This window comes from Saccopteryx leptura, chromosome 1 (assembly GCF_036850995.1).
Source record: "Saccopteryx leptura isolate mSacLep1 chromosome 1, mSacLep1_pri_phased_curated, whole genome shotgun sequence".
In the NCBI taxonomy this organism is placed as follows: domain Eukaryota; kingdom Metazoa; phylum Chordata; class Mammalia; order Chiroptera; family Emballonuridae; genus Saccopteryx; species Saccopteryx leptura.
The window spans coordinates 367,571,515-367,586,670 of NC_089503.1; the positions used below are offsets into that span (position 1 = coordinate 367,571,515).

A 15,156-nucleotide genomic window follows, 5' to 3' on the forward strand; every position below is an offset into this window, starting at 1 on the left:
AAATACAAAATAATATTGATTGTAAACAGTAATTGAGAAATAAACTAAAAAATTGGGATTTCCATTCAAAAAAGATGATACGATATGCAAATAAAGACAATTTTATATCTTCAAGAAATAGAATAGAGGAGTGGGACTGAGCTCGGTATTACCCTTTGGTGTACTGCTTTTCATTTCAATACAGGTGAAGACGCCATCGGTCTGCGTCCTGAGGGGAGCTCAGTGCGTTTCTGCTCTCTGCTCCCCGGGGCTGGGAGGCTGGACTCCTCTGCAGAGGGGGCTGCCCCTCCCTCCCGCTGCTCTGCAGGGGGGCTGAGCTGAGGTGTGTGGGAGGACGGACTTAAGAGCAATCAGAAGGGAACTGCAAGGACTTTTAATTCGTGTGGGTGGGTGTGCTCCTTATCTTAATTTTGGAGTGTGAAATGAGAAGAACATCTTAAACCTACATCATTTGCCGAAATGAATCTTTTTAAAAAATTTCTTTCTGGGAGATGAAGGTATGAAACAGCAGAAAACATATATTTACAAGGGGCGGGGGTTAAAGGAAACGAGAGGAGGCTATTATATTAGGAAAGGGAAAACATTTCAATGAAAGGGAGTGTGGCTTCACTGGTTTGAAACATACACATCGATGTGAAAGGTACATACAAGGTTATTCAAATAAAGGGGAAAAGAGGACATTAGTGGCTTAATATGTCACTGTGTTAGCCTAATGCTTTTCTCTCAAAAAACTAGCTTCCTGATCCTTTCCTTCTGTTGGATGATGTGGCTCATTAAAGGCCTGAGAGAGGAGGAGCAGGTGTGAGGTGGGACTTGGGACCACCTGCAGACAGCACAGGGGACACGGCAGGGCCCAGCTGTGAAGGGGAGTGCGGGTAACAGACAGAAAGCACAGTTCTCTCAGGAGAGTGACCAGAAGCTCCATTTCCTCCTAGTCTGTCCCTCCAACACAATTCAAATTAACGGGCTACTTTCCCCACGGTTGCCTTTTACAACACATTCCTGAGTTAGAGTTGCCGGATTTAGTGAATAAAAATACAGGATATCCAGTTGAATTTGAATTTTACGTAAAAAAAACACCAAACAAACCCATTTTTAGTATAAGTACAGCCCAGGCAACGCTTGAGACATGCTTACACTACAAATTACTCTTTGTCTATCACAGATTCTAATTTAACAGGCAGCCTGGGTCTCTTATCTGACAACCCTATCAATCTCACTTCTTCTTTAAGCTTTCTCTAAAGTTAGGTGACATAAGTTCAACCTAATTTAATAAATGTTTTACCCATCACTGGGAAAGGTCAGTGGGGGAACGGAGGAATGTTCAAAGATGAGGAGGATGTAATCTCTGCCCTCGTGGAATTTACAACCTAGAACCTAGACAGAACTACAAAGCAACTGAGTACAAAGTCCTGCCTTGATTACTTTCTGGGAAAAGTCAGGGCAGAAATACAGAGTATAAGCTGCATGAGAGATACAAAGGTACAATTTCAGGGCTCAAGGGAAATGAAATGACAAGTGTATTTGTATTTGCTTGAGGCAAAATACACTTCCTTCATGGAGGGCTTGAGGCATGGAGGAAGACAGTCAGTGAGGTAGGGAAAGGGGCCGGCTGTCTTCTTGTAAAAGGTGCCTTTTAAAGAGTTGTAGGCTTTCAAAGGAGGAGTGAAGAAAGGGCTCTGTGTAAAGAAAACCTCAAGAGTGAAAGCCTAGGGCAGGGGAGAGAAGGCTGGATGGGAGTGGGATGGAAGTGAGTGTCTCTTCCTGGGTCAGTGCCGCGGACCAGCACGGCTCCTAATAACGGTGCGGAATTAAGGAAACACACTTATTAAGAAAAAATGGGACCGGGAGGACTCTTCAAATGCTGATAGCAATATCCGAGTGCCCCGTAGCCCCAGTTTGCTTTATTATATAGCCATATGCAAATCAAAGAAGACCTTGTTACAAAGTTACACATCTGAGGCTAAAGCAGGAACTCTCCCAAGGCAAGAACAGGATGCATTAGTGAAATCTACCAACATCTGAAAACAAACAAAGAGTAAGAGGAAGGGCATGTATATTGCTTCCAGCAACTTACGGAAGCAAGTGAAGTGGGTGCAAATACTCAGCATCATAGCCAATATGGAGGTGGAGGAGGGGAGGAGAACTTAGCCTTTTGCTAAGCCTCAAATCTACTATGGCTTTTTGCTATTTACGGTCCATGACAGGTCAGAAAAATGGTCAAGTAAGGTCAAAGTGTATGCTGAAATGGTGGCAGTAAAATTAGGTGGAGGCCACCTTAGGGTAGACCTTAAGTAAGCGACCGACACATTTTCCTTCTCCGTAAGACCTTGCTCAGTTTGCGTCTGCCGGATGAGCACAGAGGTAGGACGCGTGGGGTTGGGGTGGCACGCAGATGGCAGCCCGTGTCCCTTTGTGCCCTGGTCTCTACAGAAGAATCATCCACTGAATACCAGAAAGCAGGAAAGAGGAACAGATTGAGCCAGAGAGGAGGCAAAAGAAGTATTTATGAAACCCCTCCTCTGTGCAAGACCCCGAACTTCTTGTTTATGCGTTACCTCGTTTCATCCTCATAGTAACTTTAAAAGGCAGACGCAGTCCCCATGTTTCAGCTGATGACACTGAGACTCACAGATGCCACGTAGCTAGTTAAGAATCTGGATTTGAATCCACATCCAACTCAAAGTGTGGCTAAAGGAGAAGGTAAAGAACAAGGGGTAGGCCCTGGCCGGTTGGCTCAGCGGTAGAGCGTCAGCCTGACATGCAGGAGTCCTGGGTTCGATTCCCGGCCAGGGCACACAGGAGAGGCGCCCATTTGCTTCTTCACCCCTCCCCCTCTCCTTCCTCTTTGTCTCTCTCTTCCCTTCCCGCAGCGAGGCTCCATTGGAGCAAAGATGGCCTGGGCACTGGGGATGGCTCTGTGGCCTCTGCCTCAGGCGCTAGAATGGCTCTGGATGCAACAGAGCAATGCCCCAGAGGGGCAAAGCATCGCCCCCTGGTGGGCATGCCAGGTGGATCCCGGTCAGGCGCATGCGGGAGTCTGTCTGACTGCCTCCCCGTTTCCAGCTTCGGAAAAATGAAAAAAAAAAAAAAAGAACAAGGGCTTTTTTTTTTTTTCCAGGTGGAACCATGGAAGGCACAGAAGAGAAGAAGAATGCTAATGCCAGAGAGTTGAAGGCTCCTGCTATGTCAGCAACCCTGGAGAAAAAGCAAAGGAACTTCGCAGAGCTGAAGATCAGGTGTCTGAGAAAGAGGTTTGCCCAAAATATGCTCGGATAGGCCAGGAGGCAGCTCATCTATGAAAAAGCTAAGCACTATCACAAGGCGCACAGGCGGAAGTACGAACTGAGATTCGAGTCGCTAGGATGGCGAGAAAGGCTGGCAACTTCTATGTGCCTGAGGAACCCAAATTGGCATTTGTCATCAGGATCAGAGGCATTAATGGTGTGAGCTTAAAGGTCCTCACGGTGCTGCAGCTTCTGCGCCTGCGTCAGACCTTCAACAGCACCTTCCTGAAGCTCAACAAAGCTTTGTTTGATGAACATGTTGAGGATCGTGGAACCATATATTGCATGGGGGGGTACCCAAACCTGAAGTCAGTAAGTGAATTGATCTACAAGTGCGGTTATAGCAAAATCAACAAAAAACTAATTGCTCTGATGAATAATACATCGATTGCTTGATCTGTTGGTAAATATGCCATCATCTACATGGAGGATCTAACTCATGGGATCTATACTCTTAGAAAACGCTTCAAAGAGGCAAGCTGCCTGACCAGGCTGTGGCACAATTGATAGAGCGTCGGACTGGGATGCAGAGGACCCAGGTTCGAGACCCTGAGGTCGCCAGCTTGAGCATGGGCTCATCTGGTTTGAGCAAAAGCCCACCAGCTTGAACCCAAGGTCGCTGGATCCAGCAAGGGGTTACTTGGTCTGCTGAAGGCCCGCGGTCAAGGCACATATGAGAAAGCAATCAATGAACAACTAAGGTGTTGCAACATGCAATGAAAAACTAATGATTGATGCTTCTCATCCCTCTCCGTTCCTGTCTGGCTGTCCCTGTCTATCCCTCTCTCTGACTCACTCTCTGTTTCTATAATAAATAAATAAATAAAAACAAAGAGGCAAGCTACTTCCTGTGGCCCTTCAAATGATCTTCTCCATGAGGTGGAATGAAGAAAAAGACCACTCATTTTATAGAAGGTGGAAATGCTGGCCACAGGGAAGTCCAGATCAATGGGCTTATCAGAAAGATGAACTAAGGTATCTACATGGTTATTTTGGTAATCTGGTCAGTTAATAAATAATTAAGTGATGGCTTTAAAATTGTAAAAAAAAAAGAGAGAGAGAAAAGATAAAGAACAAGATTTCTGAAAGAGAGTGGGAAGAATGGCCACGATTCGATCATACTAAACCCCTGGAGAACAGCATTGTTCCAAGTAGCTGTAGAGCTTGGTGAAGACAACGCATTAAGGGTCCATTATGTAACTAAAGGCTGACCAGATAGAAATCTGCACAGTGGACGGTCCAAAGAGTATGTTTTAATTAAGGTATTAAACAGATCTTTCATATCCTCCCACCTACCCAACTTGGCTTTTTTTTTCTCTTATGCTCTAACAGTGGACTCTTGTTACAACAGCTCTTCAAACAATGCCAGGTGCATTTTCTATTTCTCATGAAAATCCATCCGTTATTGAGTTTATATGAACACATTCATTGGTTCTCTGTGCCTGCCTTTCCCACAACACTCACTGTTCACTGTTGTTGGTTAAGCATCAGCAATGTGCAGGCACATGCTTACACACCTTCTGTCATTGGTTCAAGCACAAGTGTGGGCTGTGCTACCCTTAAGTCCTTTGAGAATAAAATGCAATGTTGTTTGTAAACTAGAAAAGTATGCCTTTTTCTCCCCAAGCCTTTGGCCTGGGAGACTTGATTGCAGCATTCCAAAAGTCATTCTATCCCAGTTTCTTCTCATATAATGAGCAATAATAAAAGCTTGATCTGGTTTGGGGTCAGCTTTGATTCCAGTTATTCAGAAGAGTGACAAAAACCAGCACGTCTTATGCTGATGATAAGGTCCATTTCTATCCTTAACACAACCGTTGACATCGTTTCCTACACTTGATAAATGGTGCCAAAATGAAATACCATCTCTTTTGATTCCTCCTTCTCAGATTGCCTCTGTGCAAGGCAGATAGTGTCACAGATATGATCGAGCAAATAGCTCACTTAGCACAGTGAGTGAGCCTATTCCCACGGGAGATCCATTTACTTCCAAGAGATGAGAAGACATGCAGCACAAGGTTGGCTTACTTTACATTTTTAACCTTCCAAGTAAAAAGTCGGTTGGATGTATCTGAGGAACCCTTTATTCTTTCTACAGTCATATTTCCCAAGTGACTCAAACATGATTGAGAAGTCGGAAGGCAATGGGACTGGCCATTCACAGGAGGCCGACACTTGGAAAGGAAGCTTCCCTTCCATGGAAATGGAATGTAGGCTTGGGGACATGTCCAGTTGTGGGGACAGGAATGAAGCTGGAATTAAGCATGCAGGGACAGAGCAGCTGGTGGGGAAGGAAAAGTATAGGACTAGAGGGGCCAACCTAGAGAGATTCAGCAAGAAGAAAGGGGCAGGGAGATTATAACACAACTCTCTCATTGGATGGGAGCCTTCCATGTGCCAGGAACCGTGCTAGGTCCTTTGCATGTCTTATTTCACTCTTGTAACAACATTGATTGGTAAAGTTGGAATCCCCATTTTATGCGAACAGAGGCAGTGGTTATAGAAATAACTTAAGATAACTGTAGCCCAGAGAAGTATTGTGCCAATAGGAGGTATGGTGATGGAGACTCCAGAAATATGCTGACGTTAAGTTTCAAGGGCGGAGCCCACTTGAAGAACTTGTGCTGGGGAGCGGACCTCACTGCTTTGTAAGACCTTAATAACTTCATAAGAGAAGGAAACACTCCTAATTTTAAAAGGAGACACTCCTGATTTTAAAAGAGTGGGATGCGAGGCAGAGAATCGTGGTGGGTTGAAGTAACTTTAGCTGTGGGAAGAGAGGGATTAAAGGGCAGAAAACCTGGCATGTCACCCCAAAGAGTTGACATGTTCTAGGCTTAGAACAAATCATTTATAATTATGAAAATTCTTCAAGTCAGAATTCATATAGGTGATGACAATGGAGGAATCCTCTCTTCAGTATTTCTCGGCCACCTTCAGAACAAATACCAAACTCACAGGGCAGCACTTACTAAGCATACATACAACAACATATGTACTGTGATGCCTCAAAGGGTCCCGTAACCAGTGTTTTAGCTCCCACCCAGTGAGCCAAGCTGGAGTGTGGGATAAGAATGAAATTGAAGACATTAAGCAGCAGCAGCAGAATTGAGAATGAAGCTAGGTGGAATTCCTCTCCTTCCCATCTTTTGGGGAGGGGGTTTAAAAAGAGAAGAGTAAAAAAATTTTTTGCCATGGACATAAATGGTCAGTGCAGCACTAGTCACAAGAGCCAAAAGGTTGAAACAACCTAAATGTCCACCAATGGATGAGTGGATATACAAACTATGGTGGAGCCATACAATGGAATAGTACTCAGCCAGAGGAAGGAGTGAAGTACTGATATCTGCTACAACCTGGATGAACCTTGAAAACATGCCAAAAGAAAGAAATGGTACACATTATCTGCTTCCATGTATACGCAAGAACCAGAATAGGTAACAGAGAGCACATCGCTGGTGTTCAGAGGCTGTGAGCAGAAGGCAATAGGAAGTAAAACCACAGCATTATAAAGTACAGGGTCTTATTTTGGAGTGAGGAAAATGCTTTGGAACTAAATGGAGGTAGTGGTTGTACACCACTCTAATAGACCACTGCCACTGAATTATTCATTTTTTTTTTTTTTTGAGAGAGAGAGAGGGAGGAGCACCAACTTATGGTTCTATGTGATGTGCCATTGATTGCTTCTCAAATGTGCCCTGATGGGGCTCGAATCAGAGACCTTGGGAGTCAAGCTGACACCCTCAGGATTGAGGTGAGCCCTCAAGGTCTAGCTGGCAACCTCGATGCTCTGGGACGATGCTCTGTCCACTGCACCACTAGCCAGGACTTGAAATGGTTGATTTTATTTTATGTGAGTTTCATCTTGAGTTTTTTAAAGTTATTTGCCATGAAAATTGCAGTAGATGCCAGGTGATTCTACTTCAGTTTTTTTAAACTTCTGAACACTTACTGGTGAAGCCAGTGCCCCCTGAAACTGCACCCATTGGCCAGACAGGCTGAGTGGCCACTTGCTCTGAAGCAGAAACCAAAACACATGGCTCAGTAAAGGACCTTTTCTGATTTGCAAATTTATCCCCATGAGCTATAAAAATAAAACTATGCTTACTTACACTTTAAAAGATTGATTTTAATTAAAAATAAAAAAGCACATGAAATCAGAGTCATGCTGGAAATTGTGGGACCCACACATGCATGGTGTCCTTAATAAGATGTTCATAATCCTCACGCTTTGTTCATTGTCCTGAAGGTCTGTACTTGTATCCTGATGTTAACCTCCTTCCTGAAGTTTCATGTGCTTTCCCCACTTCCTCTAGACAGGTGCAAACACCTGCAGGCTGATCCCCGGCGACGCACGAGTCAGTCCTTTCCCAGCCGAACAGTGTGGTAGGAGCCCATCCACCCCGCAGGACCCCTGGACTCAGGGGTGCTTTCCGGTGGCTGGGATCTCACACGAACCTTCCAGGTACACGCCTGTGTTTTCACTGAACTGTCTGGGTTTCATTGTTCCCTGTTTAATTTATGACCTAAGCACTCCCTGACTCTACAAAGATTTGAAATTATATAGAAAATATGGTGAGCGTATATACCTTTTTCTGATAAAAGTGCCCATGTCATTAAACCAGTGATCCTGAAATTTAGCCTGCATGAAAATCAGCTGGGGGACTCACTAAAACATAGGCTGCTGGGCCCCCCTCCGCACAGTTCCTGATTCAGCACATCTGGGGTCGGCCCGTGCCTTGTGTTTCTGACGAGTTCCCGGCTAGGGCTGTACTTGGTCAATCACACCGTTAGGTTCTCAGAGGGGGCTGTGATCTGGGACTCTGAGGAGCCACCAAACAGAGGGCTTCGGTCTGGGTTCTGATTTGCACTACAATCCCCCGCTAGGATCTGAGTCCTGTCCTTCCTGGATCCACCAAACAGAGGGCTTCGGTCTGGGTTCTGATTTGCACTACAATTCCCTGCTAGGATCTGAGTCCTGTCCTTCCTGGAGCCACCAAACAGAGGGCTGCGGTCTGGGTTCTGATTTGCACTACAATCCCCCGCTAGGATCTGAGTCCTGTCCTTCCTGGATCCACCAAACAGAGGGCTGTGGTCTGGGTTCTGATTTGCACTACAATCCCCCGCTAGGATCTGAGTCCTGTCCTTCCTGGATCCACCAAACAGAGGGCTTCGGTCTGGGTTCTGATTTGCACTACAATCCCCCGCTAGGATCTGAGTCCTGTCCTTCCTGGACCCACCAAACAGAGGGCTTCGGTCTGGGTTCTCATTTGCACTACAATTCCCTGCTAGGATCTGAGTCCTGTCCTTCCTCGCAGCACTATTCCCTTGATAGCTCCTTTATTTTACAAGATATATTTAAAAATTATATAATTACATGAACTCTAACCACTGTGGAAAAATCTTAGACCTACCCAGGTCCCCTAAGCAGGTAGTTATTCCAAAACAGATGCATGTCCCCAAAGGTTGGACAAAACTGATACACCTTGACCTGTCCATCTACCTACATGTACCACCAGCCTGACCCAATGAACAGCTGGCCCTGACTTTTCAGACAAGTGAAGGTTGCAGCCAACCTTAGGATAACCTGCCCCATGCCACGGCAGCGTCTTCATCCCCAACACTTTCTCCATTGCTAGATTCCAAATTGTAAATTATGACCCATTAGTCTAGCAATTAAGTGTACTGCAAATAGATTTTATGTTCAACGCACTAGAGCTAGGAAGAAGGGAAAATATCTTTTTTTTTTTTTTTTGTATTTTTCTGAAGCTGGAAACGGGGAGAGACAGTCAGACAGACTCCTGCATGCGCCCGACCGGGATCCACCCAGCACACCCACCAGGGGCGACGCTCTGCCCACCAGGGGGCGATGCTCTGCCCCTCCGGGGCATCGCTCTGTCGCGACCAGAGCCACTCTAGCGCCTGGGGCAGAGGCCAAGGAGCCATCCCCAGCGCCTGGGCCATCTTTGCTCCAATGGAGCCTCGGCTGCGGGAGGGGAAGAGAGAGACAGAGAGGAAGGAGAGGGGGAGGGGTGGAGAAGCAAATGGGTGCTTCTCCTGTGTGCCCTGGCCAGGAATCGAACCCGGGTCCCCCGCACGCCAGGCCAACGCTCTACCGCTGAGCCAACCGGCCAGGGCCAGGGAAAATATCTTAGTACCTTATTTCTAAAGAGTACTGCTTCTAAGTTTTCCTTTCCATTATGCGTGTGCACTGAGAGTATGAGAGGATGGGAGGGGTATATAACTGTCCCTGGTATAAAATGTGTTTCTCCCTGTGCATCACAGTCCAGGATGTTCGAAAGCCCGTGCTCCACCTGCTAGCATGCCCTGACGGGAAAGCAAAGCAACAGGTTTTAATGTCTTTTTTTATTAGATACAGTTATTTGCCTAAGAATCTGGACTGTCTGATGGAAGCTTGCAGCCAGCCGTGTTCCTCGTCCACCCACCAGCATTTGGGGGCTTCTCAGCACTTTGGTGCTTCCTGGACAATAATCACCTTGCTTTTCATTCCAAAATTACCATCAATCATTAGATCGTTTACCAACTTCTCATTTCCCTGGAAGCCAGCTGATTTTTTATTATTCCTGGTAACAGGGGACAAAGCTACATAGAAAAGTTGAAACCCATAGTGACTTAAAAACTTCCTTCTAGGTGATTCTCTACATCCTTCTCAAAAGCAAAGATTGAACAGAAACATAAATGGTCCCATTCCGTGTCCTTATCACCTCCCTCTGTGCCTCCCTTCTGAACAGGGATCCCACATACGGAGAGCAGGACAGTTTTCCCCAGCTCAGAGCTGTGAAACCCCCAAAAGCCATGCAGTGGGGTGCTGTTTCCTTTCACTCTGCCTCACCTCAGACCTTCTTTCTCCCTCAGTAAGTCCTTCTTTCATTCATCCCAGGGCTGAGCCTGGCCCCAGCATTCCCGGCGTGGTCCAGGGTCTGGGGAGGGAGGCAGAAGTGGTTGCCGGCACTACAGCCTCCGCGTTTGGCCTCTGACTACACAGTTTCATGTGAGGCAACCTGGACTTTAGGGTGAGGCTCCAAGCAGTCTCAAGACCTCAGACCAAGGTCAAGTCTGTCCCACCATCATTGAATACTGACTGGTTAGGAAGATGTGTGGAAACAAAGAGATCTAACCAAGGTACTCAACTTATCCAAGAATGAGAAGTGCATGGAAATGTCCTACCCCCATCACCTCTGACTCTGAAGCAGCCATCATGTCAGCTTTCCTGAACGATATACAAACTATGCGTAAGACATGTGTGTGTGTGAAATTTTATAATTAAAAAATCTAGCCTGAACTGGAATCAGTAGTGCAGTGGATAGAGTGTTGGACTGTAACACGGAGGACCCAGGTTCAAAACCCTTAGGTTGCCAGCTTGAGTGCAGGCTCGTTCGGCTTAAGTACAAGCTCATCTGGCGTGAGCATGGGCTCACCAGCTTGAGCACAAGGATTGCTTGCTTGAGTGTATGATCATAAACATGACCCTATGGTCACTGGCTTGAGCCCAAGGTCACTGGCTTGAGCAAGGGGTCACTTGCTCTGCTGAAGCCCCCCCGCCCCCGGTCAAAGCACATATGAGAATGCAATCAATGAACACTAAGGAGTTGCAACAAAGAATTGATGCTTCTCATCTCTCTCCGTTTCTGTCTGTCCCTGTCTCTCTCTCTCTCTGACTCTCTCTTTCCTTAAAAAAGAAAAAAGAAGGCCCTGGCCGGTTGGCTCAGCGGTAGAGCGTCGGCCTGGTGTGCAGGAGTCCCGGGTTCGATTCCCGGCCAGGGCACACAGAAGAGGCGCCCATCTGCTTCTCCACCCCTCCCCCTCTCCTTCCTCTCTGTCTCTCTCTTCCCCTCCCGCAGCCAAGGCTCCATTGGAGCAAAGATGGCCCGGGCGCTGGGGATGGCTCTGTGGCCTCTGCCTCAGGTGCTAGAATGGCTCTGCATGCAACAGAGCAACACCCCGGAGGGGCAGAACATCGCCCCCTGGTGGGCATGCCGGGTGGATCCCAGTCAGGCGCATGCGGGAGTCTGTCTGACTGCCTCCCCGTTTCCAGCTTCGGAAATATGAAAAAAAAAAAAAAAGAAAGAAATAAAAGAAAAAAGAAAAAAAAAAGGCAAAACTATGGAGACAGTGAAAAGATCAGCAGTTGTCAAGAAATCAGGTGGACAGGGAGACAACAGAATAGGTGGAGCGCAGGATGCTTTGAGGACAGTGAAGCTAGTCTGTATGGTAAAGTAAAGGTGGATGTAGGACATTATACATTTGTCAAAATTCACAGAACGGTTTAACAGAAAGAGTAAAACTTAAGGTAAATGATGGACTTTCACTAGTAATAATGACTCAGTATTGGTTCATCAGTTATAACAAATGTACCACACTAACACAAGACATTAATAATGGGGCAACTGTAAAGAGGGCAAGGGAAGAGGGAGCACATGGGAACGGTCTGTATTTCCAATGCAACTTTTCTATAAACCCAAAACTTCTCTACAAAATAAAGTGTATTAAGAAAATGATAGTGACAGGGTATGTTCAGGACATTATGGGAGCACAGACGAGCTGAGCTAAATCCAGCACTGGGAAGGTGAAGGAAGGCTTCCTGTAGGAGGCAAACCCTGCACTGAGTCTTAAAGAGAAGGAGGAAACAAAGAGAAAAGGGTACCTCATGTAGGCAGGACAACAAGCATAGCATGCTGCACAATGGCCGCCCAGAATGTCACATCCTAATCTCTGGAACCTGCAAATGTTATTTTCTAAGGAAAAGGGGACTTTGAAGATGTGATTAAAATAAGAATCTTGACCTTGGAGAGATTATCTTGGATTACCTCGGTGAGCTATAAATCCAATTACAAGCCATTTTATAAGAGAGAGGCAGAGAGAAATTACACACACACACACAAAGGAGCTGGTGCTGGTAAAAATGGAGGCAGAGATTGCTGGGATGTGGCCACAAACCAAGGAGTGCAGCTTGCTACTAGAAACTGAAAGAGACAAAGAATGGGTTCTACCCTAGAGCCTCTGGAGAAAGTGCTGCCCTGATGACACCTGCCCTGTGAAACTGATGTGGAACTTCTGGCTCCCAGAACTGTGAAGTATAAATTCCTGTGGTTTATAAGGCACCAACTCTCTAGTAATTTGTCTAGCCACAGGAAGCTAATGCTACAAGTGAAACAAGCATGTATTTCTAGAGTAACTGCTGCCTGCCAGACATTGTTCTTCGTGGTCCACATCTAGTGAGTGATTCATTTAATCCTCACAACAACAAATGAAGTAGATACTATGTTGGTCAAATATGTTTGTAAATTGATATATATGTTTGCTCATTTATAGTTTGCATTGTGTGTGGGGGACAGGCTGTAAGCAGGCTGGGTAGTTATAGCGTGAGGCTTAGTTTTAAGACTAAGCTTTTCCCCACACCCTTGACCAGTGGTAGTCAACCTGGTTCCTACCGCCCACTAGTGGGCATTCCAGCTTTCATGGTGGGTGGTTGCAGAACAACCAAAGTATAAATATTATAAAAAGATAGATTTAACTATAGTAAGTTGTTTTAAGATTTATTCTGCCAAACTTAGCGAAAATCCGACATAAAGTACTTGGTAAGTAATTATTCTTATATGCTTTAACTTGCTGTAACTCTGCTTTATAAATTTTATAAAGTTACTTCCCTACTTTATAAATCACAGTTACTGTGGAACCAGTGGACGGTTAGAAAATTTTACTATTAACAGAGATACAAAAGTGGGTGGTAGGTAAGCCTGACCTGTGGTGGCACAGTGGATAAAGCATCGACCTGGAAATGCTGAGGTCGCAGGTTCGAAACCCTGGGCTTGCCTGGTCAAGGCACATATGGGAGTTGATGCTTCCTGCTCCTCCCCCCTGTATCTTTCTCCTCACTCTCTCTCTCTGTCTCCCTCTCTCTCTCTCCTCTCTAAAAATGAATAAATAAAATAAAAAAATTAAAAAAAAAAGTGGGCAGTAGGTATAAAAAGGTTAACTACCCCTGCCCTTGACTATTGCATGATGTGGGGTGGTACACTCTCATGAGGAATCCCATTATGCCTCAGACAAGTGATTTGTATCAGAGACTTCCCTGTTTGTATATTGGATTGAAAGTTTTGATTTCTATTCTATAAAGGGGGACAGACCGGGAGCTTGCTCTCTTTTGGTTCCTGCTATCACCATTGCAGGGGCCTCCCTAATCCCTTGCCCTTCATGGGAAAAGCAGGTTGTCTTCTCTTGTGACTTGCCTGTCTTGGTGAGAAACCAATAAACAGAATGGCCCACCATCCTCCAACTCCGCCATTTCTTTACCATCTGCCCGAATTCAATGGGAACCTGCATGTGAATGGCCACGATGGTGGCTCCTGGCCATACAACTGGCATAGTTTGTGGCAGGATTCGGAGATGGGTATAGGGCCGCCACCCTTGACGGATGGGGTAGAGGACTGGTTGCTGCTCTGTCTCCCCATGGCTGTCCTTTTAGGGGCTGTGGGCTACATGTTTTTTACTCAAGAGGAAACCAGGAGTTCTGTGTGAGAAGCTGCCTGAGGTCAAAAGCTTCAGTATGAATTGCAAATCCAACTGCAGAAAAGGCTGGAATTGGAGCGAGCACTGGAGAAGGAATTACAGGTTCACAAGTTGCAGTTTGCCCTGGAAGCTGAACGTCTGCACCAGCAGTTGTTGGAGAAATAACTACAGATTCAAGAGCTTGAGTCTCAGCTTCCGGCCAAAAGCCAGCAGCCACAGGAGCCTAAATGGTCGCCAAAGGAGCAGCAGCATCCGTGCCGGTGGATTGGCTTTGAGTCAGCGGGAGCAGGCGCTTGCAACTCCTCTTCTGAGGATGAGAAGGCTCAGGCTGAAGCTGCCGTATGCACACTGACCAGTGGTCACCAAGAAGGTAAAAACCCAGCCACAAAGCATCCCTCAGGGGCAGCCACAGCCTCCTGCCCAGGTAATGGAACACTCTGTGGTCGGGCCCTATACCCAGGCAGAGCTGATGGAGTTGGGGGCACAATTTAGGCAGAAACCTACTGAATCCCTGGTAGCCTGGTTACTATGATTATGGGACATAGGGGTGGATGGCATCACGCTCTCCAGAACAGAGATGGAGAAATTGGCCGCCATTACCACACACTCTTCCTTGAGGCAGCATCTTCAGAACTGCCATGGCAACCCAGGAGACCATACCCTATTACAGGGGTCCCCAAACTTTTTACACAGGGGGCCAGTTCACTGTCCCTCAGACCGTTGGAGGGCCAGACTATAAAAAAAACTATGAACAAATCCCTATGCACACTGCACATATCTTATTTTAAAGTAAAAAAACAAAATGGGAACAAATACAATATTTAAAATAAAAAACAAGTAAATTTAAATCAAGAAACTGACCAGTATTTCAATGGGAACTATGGGCCTGCTTTTGGTCCATAGTTGAGATGGTCAATGTGCTCCTTTTATTGACCACCAATGAAAGAGGTGCCCCTTCCGGAAGTGCAGCGGGGGCCGGATAAATGGCCTCAGGGGGCCGCATGTGGCCCGCGGGCCGTAGTTTGGGGACCCCTGCCCTATTAGAATGGGTGATGGCTGCCATTCATATGGTCTGGCAGAATGCTGGAGAGTTTCCAGGGGCAATGAGTTGGTGGCAGTGCTACCGTGAGTTAGTAAAGGTCCTTCGGGAACTAGGTATGAAGAATGCTGTTTTCAATCCTGGGTCCCGTGGGCCAGATGAGGAAGTGTTTATGGCAAAAATGAGGGAATTTATCCTTGCTAGCACCCCATCAGCCCTTTTTGGGTCACTTGTGGCTATCTTGGGCCCCTATGTGGGGCAGCCCATCAATGCAGTTACACAGATGGTAGCAGATTTGGG

The 15,156-nt window shown here is 46.3% G+C and overlaps 1 pseudogene; it reads left to right on the plus strand.

The window, feature by feature from the left end:
• Positions 1-3,129: 3,129 nt before the first annotated feature.
• Positions 3,130-4,261, plus strand: LOC136389543 (large ribosomal subunit protein uL30-like; annotated as a pseudogene).
• The last annotated feature ends 10,895 nt before the right edge of the window (positions 4,262-15,156 follow it).